The sequence below is a fragment of the Gadus morhua genome, chromosome 17 (assembly GCF_902167405.1).
Source record: "Gadus morhua chromosome 17, gadMor3.0, whole genome shotgun sequence".
Classification (NCBI taxonomy): Eukaryota; Metazoa; Chordata; class Actinopteri; order Gadiformes; family Gadidae; genus Gadus; species Gadus morhua.
Window position 1 is genome coordinate 2,412,815 of NC_044064.1, and position 9,268 is coordinate 2,422,082.

A 9,268-nucleotide genomic window follows, 5' to 3' on the forward strand; every position below is an offset into this window, starting at 1 on the left:
TCGTCTGATCTTATTGATACGCAACTAACTCAGTTTAACAAGCAATTGAGATGGCAATAATAACTTTGTGAGATTTAATATATAAAAGGCCTCTGCCGTCTCGACAAAGGGAGGCCGGTATTATACATGAAGTGGTGTGTATCCATGTAGTGCTTTGCAAAATAAACACCACAGGAGAACGTGAGTGAGGATTATTTGGAAGTGAGCTAGGCCTTCGTTCTAGAACTAAACACTATTTACAACAAGTCCAGTGCAAACACTGCTTCACATAAAAAAATGCAAGTCTAAACTATCCATTTCCTGCTCCGTTTGGCCCCGACACAAAACTTCTCAGCTCACACAAACAACTGCATATCTTTAACTAGGATCATAGCAATCATAGTAGCAGTAAACAGAAAGGGACGAACAAGTGGCTTCTTCCTCCCTGGCCTGCCGAACCTAGAATTATGACGGAGCCACGGAACACAATGCAATCCTGATTTACTGTCCGGTTTTCCCCTCTTTGTGACAGGGCGGGACGTGTGTCACCGTACGAGCGTGTGCGCGGTGAACCCTTCCCTCTACCCAAATGTTTGCTGAAACGGCTGAAAGGTGAGACTGGAAAGACTCGAATGACAGCGCCCCCCCCCCCCCCCCCCCCCCCCCCCCCCCTGCCGCCCCCCTCCTACCCATGACATCACCTGGGATCGGGTGTCACGGCCCGTGCTGGGCTGGGTGTGTTTGCACACGAACCACAGGTCGCAAGTCTGCCGTCCGAGGCTGTTTGGAGTGACAACGAGGACCGTCTGTATTGTTGTGTGCGTGTGCGTGTGTGTGTGTGTGTGTGTCAAGGGAACACCGCAAACAGAATACCGTCTTGTGTCCCAAAATAGCAGTTGGAGTCAAAACAGTTTAAACGGCCCCCATTCCTCTCCACTCCATGCCGGTTATGACATGTTTACCAGACGAACAGACGAGACGCTTTTACTTTTTATGAACGTCCCCGGGTTTGTTAAAAAACAAAAGAAACCTGCTTGTCAGTCTCCCTGCGACACACACACAGAGCCTCGAACCGACAGGATCGATAGCGACTACGCCACCCTGCCCGCTGTGTTTGTTTTTTGTCCACTCCTTTGTGTGTAGGGAAACGTGTCCCCCGTGGTCGGTTACTGATTAAACAGACGACTCCCATTACATCATGCGAACTGAAGGGTCCCTGATTAGCTAATGTTTCACCGTGGTTTTATTGCCCTCCTCCTATTTGTGCACTGCCGGCCGCCTCAGGGAGTGTTTGCGTAGCCGAGCGTGGAAGAACCCGCCTGAGCTAGCTAGCTAGGTAGCCAGTGCCACTGAGATGGTCGTTATACACGGCATTAGGACTTGTTTACCAGAACTCATGGTGGCAAAATTTGCCTTTGTTCCAACTGATCGGCTGTTAAAGTGTGTGTTAGTGGTTCAATAGAGCGAATGGTTTTAGTAGCCACCATGCTAACTTCATCCGCACCATTTCTTGACATTAAGGCCAGAGTGGAAAAACTTTTCTGAGGGACATGTTAGGCATAAGTATTCCATCCCTTCAAAAAAGGATTATCGCTGTGCCAGGTTATTGTTCAGTAGTTTATTAATAACCCCGGTGACAAGAGATTGAAAACTAATGGCAAACCAGTAGTGCAGTCTCCCTCCACTCTCTCTGTTCAATGGTCTGAAGTTCAATGGCCTCACAACATCTCTGGTTGTCACTGATTGGACAACGTATGGGAATACACAATATTCAGGGCAATGGGTGCAAGTCCGTTACCCAGCATTGTACGTATGTGTCAGTTTCAGGATGTTATTTTGTATTCCAAGCCTAACTGTTGTTGTTGATTTATTATACAGTTGGCTTCACAACACATTGGTGCCATTACAAGAAACACAACAACAATCACAAAAGTGTAGAAATAATTTGTATGGACTATTGACGATTTGTCAGTGGGAGGCGTTATCGATCTGAATACGTCCGAACAATTGATTTTCTTGTTTTTAAAAAGGGGCCCCAATTGATTTTCTTAATGTTGAAGGGGCCCTGAACATCAATTCAGGGACACTGGAGCTGTCATATTACTGCTGTTTTATTAAATCACTATTGCATTCATGATGTCTTTATTGCAATCCTTGTTCATTCTCTGTTCATTCATTTCCTTTTTTCCATGACTAGAGAAATTCGTTTAAAAATATAATAGATTCCCATGAGAACCACTAAATTACCATTACTTACCATTAGTCATTTGGGAGATTATTTGATCCAAAGTGATTTTAGAGCACCCAGACCCACGTCCATCAGGGGAGGCTAGGGTCAGGCAGCTCGCTCCAGGATGCGGTCCTTATCTAGGATGTGGACATCCAGAGACGTTGGGCCCGTGAGTCACACCCTGTTGTCAGCAGTCCCTATAGCCAGGACGAGTCAGGATGCCTCATGGGAATTGCCGTTTGTGATTCTCTGCCATCTTATGATCGAGAGTTGTAACATAAAATCCTAAATTAACGTAAATATACCGTAACCGAGGCTCGTCTCCACGAGAAACGCTGTGGCAGTTTCAAACACAACAATGTCTCCCGATAATGATAAACTATTTCACTAATAATTACTAAACGATGTACCAAAACACCATTACCATCAATAATATTCCTTCCTATCTTCCTATACTTCCCAAATGGAGGCGGTCATTGCGATGTGACGCTACAATGCACAAGCCCTATGGACAAGTAGTGTCCTTTGAGAGGGACGAACGCCACACATTTCCGCCCTGAAGCTTTAACAGTGGTCAACCACTAGTTTGCCATCGCAGTCAGAGCTGTATGTAGACGGTAGGCCTACACCCGGGGGAACACCAGCTCGCCGTCAGCCCTTGAAGGCACAGAGGCCAGCACTGTCGTCATGATGTAGGTCATTATCAACGGTCATACTGCATCTGTCCATAGAGCCGTCTTTGATCCAGCACACTTCTTTCTACTTAGCTTCTAATTATAAGCGTGTTGCTACACTTACTGCCGTATTGAAATCAGGTGACCCCCATTAACCAACCGACAAAGCTTGAGCTATAAGCGCAGAATGGGTAGCTGCGTTAAGGTAGTTTCATGGAGTTTATTCTATAAATATGTAATAAATAAGTATAAGAACAGTACGACATAAAGTAAGTAAAAGCTTTCAACAGCGAAAGCTTATTTGTACACGGCTTTCCATGCCTCTATTTGCGTTGGCATATGAAATTAAGCTTTTTGTCAACATTGTTTTGCACGTTTCTCGATGCCAGGGAGGAATCCAGCTCTACTAAAAGCCTTGTGTAAGACGCAGCCAATGCTGCCTGCAGCTTAATGAGAGGCCAGGACCCTATGGCTCGGTCCAGCCGCCATGTCCGGCCACCGCTGCGTTCAACAACAATGTCCCTTCAGTTCGTGGCCCACACTGGACTCAAGCCTCAACAATCCAGTGGTTGTCACAGCGATAAGCATGACGGAAACAACATGGGCAGAGCGTGCCAACCAACACAGGAACACAATCCAGAATTTGAATGCAATCGTGGATGCCACCAGAAACAGAGCGCGCCTCTCTCTCTCTCTCTCTCTCTCTCTCTCTCTCTCTCTCTCTCTCTCTCTCTCTCTCTCTCTCTCTCTCTCTCTCTCTCTCTCTCTCTCTCTCTCTCTCTCTCTCTCTCTCTCTCTCTCTCTCTCTCTCTCTCTCTCTCTCTCTCTCTCTCTCTCTCTCTCTCTCTCTCTCTCTGCCCCTGCCTTCGCTGTCTTGCTCTCTGTCTGTTTCTCACCCTCTCTCTCTCTCTGGAGGAATTCACAACGCCGCTAACCGAAATGGAATTTTTCAGTTGCATTCGTTGTCTACTGCCTCACTGAGCTAATCAAATATTAAGTGACTTAGGCTAAGAAAACACGGCTGTCATTTTCAAAACTCATCTTGATTGACATCCTCATAAACATAAAAGGTTCCCATGAGCGAGGCGTCTCAATCGGCCCTTATGCTACACAGACACAACTCAATCCTAATTCATTCAAGCGCGATGCAAGTATCGGTTTTTCGCATGGGAAAGTTTCCTTTAATGAGCCCCGGTTTTTAAACACACGCCTCGGCGCTGGATGTTTTGTTCTCGTGAAAATGATGAAGTCACTGCTGTGCTCCACGCCGAGTAGGCCCTTGCAAAGCGATCCGCCAACAGACATTGCCGCGAGCATTATTCTCCCACAAGGGACGTTGCACTCCCTCACTTCCCTTTATACCAGCACAGGATATAATTATGGTTGTGTGGGATTTAAGATAACCTTCGGCCCTGTTTTGAATTGCGGCTCTATGTCTTTTATTCTAAACAGGAATGGGTTCCATACCACGCACATTTTTCATAATTGGATATGTTTTACTGAAAAGGTTTTCTATACGTTTTTTTAAAGAATAGGCATGTTTATGGCATTTATTGTGACTGGGCTTCAGGCCAGCCGTGCGAGACAGGTTCCTGTTTGTAGAAGACAAATCGTACATTTGTAAACTATAGCAGAATGTTCAAATCAGATTTCTTGGATCATATTCCTATTATCACCACCCCCCCCGCTTGTTATTTATTTATTGTATGTTGTACATTCTGGCACTTAACGCACTTATTTTGTATAGGTAATGTACCGGTCATTATAAATCCTCAAGCTTCCTACTTCCAACATTGACACAGGTTCCAGCGAAACTCAGAGCAAAGTTCAACAGGTTCATCTTTGACACACGTCCTGCCCTTTACATTTTAAATAAGCCAAACTCCCTTCCACTCCAGGTCGCCCTCCCCTTTTACCCCGACATGGATGTCCAGGCAGTGAAGCTGCTAGAATGACCTAATAAAACCCATGTGTAATAAAATGTGTCGAATCAATCAGAACATTGCTAGTGAGTAACTACTGTTATGTAGCGCTCAAACCGGAACACCAACCAAGACTAATAACCAATACAGCACCGCATAAAGCAGAGAGGGTCCAAGTGTTTGGCATCATAACACGACTTTGTGAACAATGTTTTAACCTACTGAGTAGGATAGCGACACAAAAACGGTCTGAGGTAGCAGCCAACCATGGTACAGCTCATGGGGTCTGAAGGATCACCAGGCGCCTTCCTCTGCTTTCCTTATTCACCACACGCTCCATCAGCAACATGCATTAGTCTTACTTAGCCCGCGTGCTAATTACACACCCTGGCTCCACACACACCTCCAACAGGAGCCCCCCACTAGTCAATGGAGGGTGGGGGGTCCATCTGTCTACACGGGCAGGACAGGCTGTTGGGGAGTGGGGGGGGTTGGGGGGTCTTGGGGGGGGGGGGAGTGGCCTGCTATGGATGCACAACTGATGATCTGATGCAGTGCTAATCATTAACTAAATAAGATCCGCAGAGATCGCCCGACAGTAATTACCTAAGCTTGTTTTAAGAGCCAGGACTCGAGCGACTCTGTACTTAATGAGGTGTGTATTTGTTTTCTGAACCGAGGTCATTGTCGACGGTTACTTAGTTAAACCGTTTCCTTTTACAGGTCCATTTCTAGAGGTTGACGGTGCGCGTCCTACTACCTCATCAACAACGAGAATGAACCCGGGCCTCAGCGATACACACCGCCCGTACAGAGCAATGCAAACCGGGACCCCCCCTGATTCCAGCGATGTATCCAAAGGGGGGCGCCGCAGGTGAACCCCAACCCGCCACGCCCGCTAACTCTGCAGGAAGTACCAAAACCGGCGACCCGTGGCACCGGAACACAGCCAGCACCACGCTGCAGTAACTCCTCCACCACCAGCGCCACCGCCGGCCTCCCTCCACCCTCCACCTCCACCCAGGGGTCCTATCACTAACAGGCTTCTAAGAGGCTTTAGCTTGCCCCCTCCACAAAGAGCTGCCTGTTGTGGCCAGCCCCGGGAGTGGGCCGGGACAGGTGGCGGTCCCCACAGGGGAGTGTGTGTGAGTGTGTGTGTGTGTGTGTGGTTGACTGCTAGAGTAATCGGAGTCAAGTCGGACACAAAACAAGCCGAGGTGTGTGTGTGTGTGTGTGTGTGTGTGTGTGTGTGTGTGTGTGTGTGTGTGTGTGTGTGTGTGTGTGTGTGTGTGTGTGTGTGTGTGTGTGTGTGCGTGTGGGGGGGTTTTAGTCGACTGTTTATGCATCTGTTCAAAAGGAGATTGGTTTTGTGAGCGTGCGGCACACAGACTGGATATCATATTGCCTCTTGGGGAAATGTTTAGAAGATATAAATGACACTGATGTTAGACGAAGATAAAGAAAACACAGGAATAAATGAGGGATAAACATGGTAACACTTTAAAAAGGTCGAGCTCAGATTATGAAAAAAAACCTCATATTTGAGATGAAATACAAAACAGACAACACGGGACATTATATAACAACAACATTATGTGAGTCACTCTGTTTCATATCAGTCGGATCTTCGAAATCTAACCGTTTGAAATTCATGCCGCGTCGTATTTGTTTGCAAACAGAACAGCGAGGGTGCTTCAGAACCTGCCAAACTCTGCGCCACACCAGTCGTCGCTGTCTGACCTCCCTTGAGTGGAAAATGGCCTTTCTGTTTTCATTGAAGCGCTGAAAAGGGGACGGATGGGCTTTAAGTGGGTGCCAGGGAGAGAGTGCCAGAGCTACAGGGCCTCTTCCGGAAGCTTTATTTGCCCACTGACCCAGCACACTAATGGGGGAAATCTGCAAGGCTCTCTGGTATCTGTTGTTTTGTCTGTATTTGGTGTTTCACCTCCAGCACTTTTAATCTGAATTAGTGGGAAAAAGGGGGAGAGTTGGACAGGGGTGAGGTGACTTCTTAGATAATCCGGATTAACCAGTGACCACCCGAATATGGTCATTATATATTATATTCAACAATTAAAAATACCAATCATTTGTAAATCTGTCCAACTATGGATAATTTGAGGTTGTAGCCTTTCAAAACTCTTGTTTAGATCTGTTTGATCCATCTCCTCATTACATTTTTTTTTTAACAAAACTGAGTCTCACAACAGACTCACAATCCAACAACTTTCTCAAAGACGATAAATGCAAATATTGAATACCAGGGCCGGATCAGACGAGGCTTTACTGGGACTGTTTGACAACCAACCAGATTTGGGTAGACAAGCCATGCATTCTGGCCGACGATCAAACAGGGCCCTGCTGACAACACATAATTACACAGAAGATCTAGACAAACAAGCAAACGTGGCAAGATAAAGAACACAAACCACATGCTGCCACATACAGAGAGACACAGGCAAGAAGCCCGAAAGAGAATATCTGAATAAATCAACACAGGCAAAAAAAATAAAACTCTCCCGAAACATCAACTGAGACAGAGATGATACATTATTTTCATGCGCTGCGAGCGATAAGAACGCGAAATACGACTCAAACAGTGTCCCTCTGAAACAAACGCAAAAAGTGAGAGACGGTTCTGGGAGCCAGACAAAACTTGTTGTTTTTCCCCCTGAAGATCCCATCTCTCACGGAGCGTTCTGGAACGTCACCAGCAGAGGATGTCGGTTTATGAGTGATCAGAGACAAGGCTGCTGCTGAGAGCGATTTCAGTCCTCAGTGAGGGGGAAATGTCTACATGACTTGTACAATTAACTATGTGATGAAGACAGGCGGAAAGATACCGGCTTTTAACTGATGTCTGTTATGCATTTAAAATGGGCATAATGATCCGGGCTCACTAAATGAGACACTTTGTACCCTGGGTAAATCAAGTGTGATGATGAGGATGATGAAGCACTAAAGGGTTGAGAACCAGGGAATGGGAACAACGTACCTGACTAAGGCCACACTAACTTACCTGCACATGAGTTCAGAGAAGACCCTTGTTAGTGAATACCTCAGAAATTCATTAAGGCCTAATACACACAGATACCCGATTTATCCAGGCCTATCCATGGCCTGTTCTCTTTCCGTGTCACTCAAATCAGATGCAATTTATCTGCACACTATATTTCTGCAGACCGCATTTGGCAGGCTTCAAACAAATCACATTTCAGGAAGTCCATGTCCAATCTGACTCCTGGATCGCCAAGTTGGAGGCCAAATTGAATACCAAATGGCGGACATTGCTGCTGGGAGTCAGAATTCAGGCTTATTTTTAGGAATTCTCCCCCCTCTCTCTCTCTCTCTCTCTCTCTCTCTCTCTCTCTCTCTCTCTCTCTCTCTCTCTCTCTCTCTCTCTCTCTCTCTCTCTCTCTCTCTCTCTCTCTCTCTCTCTCTCTCTCTCTCTCTCTCTCTCTCTCTCTCTCTCTGCCAGTGAAGAACAGAGAGATCAAGCTGGAGAGAATTTTGATTTCTTCTCTATCCTTTGACAGCTGATAGGGTCCCGTCCTAGCGACTGCACTGCATTTCCTGTGGGATATGGGGCATTGAGAGAGAGAGGTAGAGTTAAAGGTAGAGAACGAGAGAGAAAGAGAGAGGCCAATCAAAGCATCCTGAATGTCACAGGACAAAGCCTTGATGTTGTGGACTCCAAGGGATTGACAGGAGGAGCAACTACAGGTCCGACGGCAGGAGAATGGGGACTGCTGCATACAGGTAGTGATAAAATGAGAGAAGCTAGTCGTGATTGTATGACAATGCATCAACAGACACACACACACACACACACACACACACACACACACACACACACACACACACACACACACACACACACACACACACACACACACACACACACACACACACACACACACACACTCAGACAGGCACGCCCGCCTGCAGGTGGATTATATAGGATCAGTTCAACAGTGCACCGTCTCGTCCTTCAGGCGACGTCTCTTGGGGAACGTCCTTCCTCTACTGAAGCACACAGAGAATTAGCGCTCCGTCACGGAGTAAAGGCAAAAGCGATTGGCCACTCCCTCCCCGCTCAGGGACATTACATATTTCACAAGTGTGCATTCCGAACCGAGGGATAATAAGCTAATCTTTAGTGAGCGTGTGTGAATGCCTGCCTTGCCGTTGTGCGTGCTGTGCTCGCCTACGTGCAGCAGAGTGCAACTAACGACCAATCAGGAAATTCTTAGTTCCTCATGCTTAAAGACTCAAGGTTTCCGCAGAAACACGACGACAACGTGAGAACGTGGAGAATGTTGAAAATGTTGTCGTTAGGATCGTGACACGCAGATACCAGTCGCACCGGTCTGAGAGGTAGACTGTGGTGGGGCGACTTCATTAAACCAGCTTTTTGTCCTGATGGTTGCGTTTAGAGACAGGGACAAAACAGGGATGCAATG

At 46.7% G+C, this 9,268-nt stretch overlaps 1 long non-coding RNA gene across 1 annotated transcript; it reads left to right on the forward strand.

Moving 5' to 3' along the window:
* The first annotated feature begins 180 nt into the window (after positions 1-180).
* Positions 181-6,295, forward strand: LOC115529066 (uncharacterized). The gene is made up of 2 exons (XR_003973447.1): positions 181-591; positions 5,529-6,295. It is a non-coding gene; the product is annotated as an uncharacterized LOC115529066 (long non-coding RNA).
* The last annotated feature ends 2,973 nt before the right edge of the window (positions 6,296-9,268 follow it).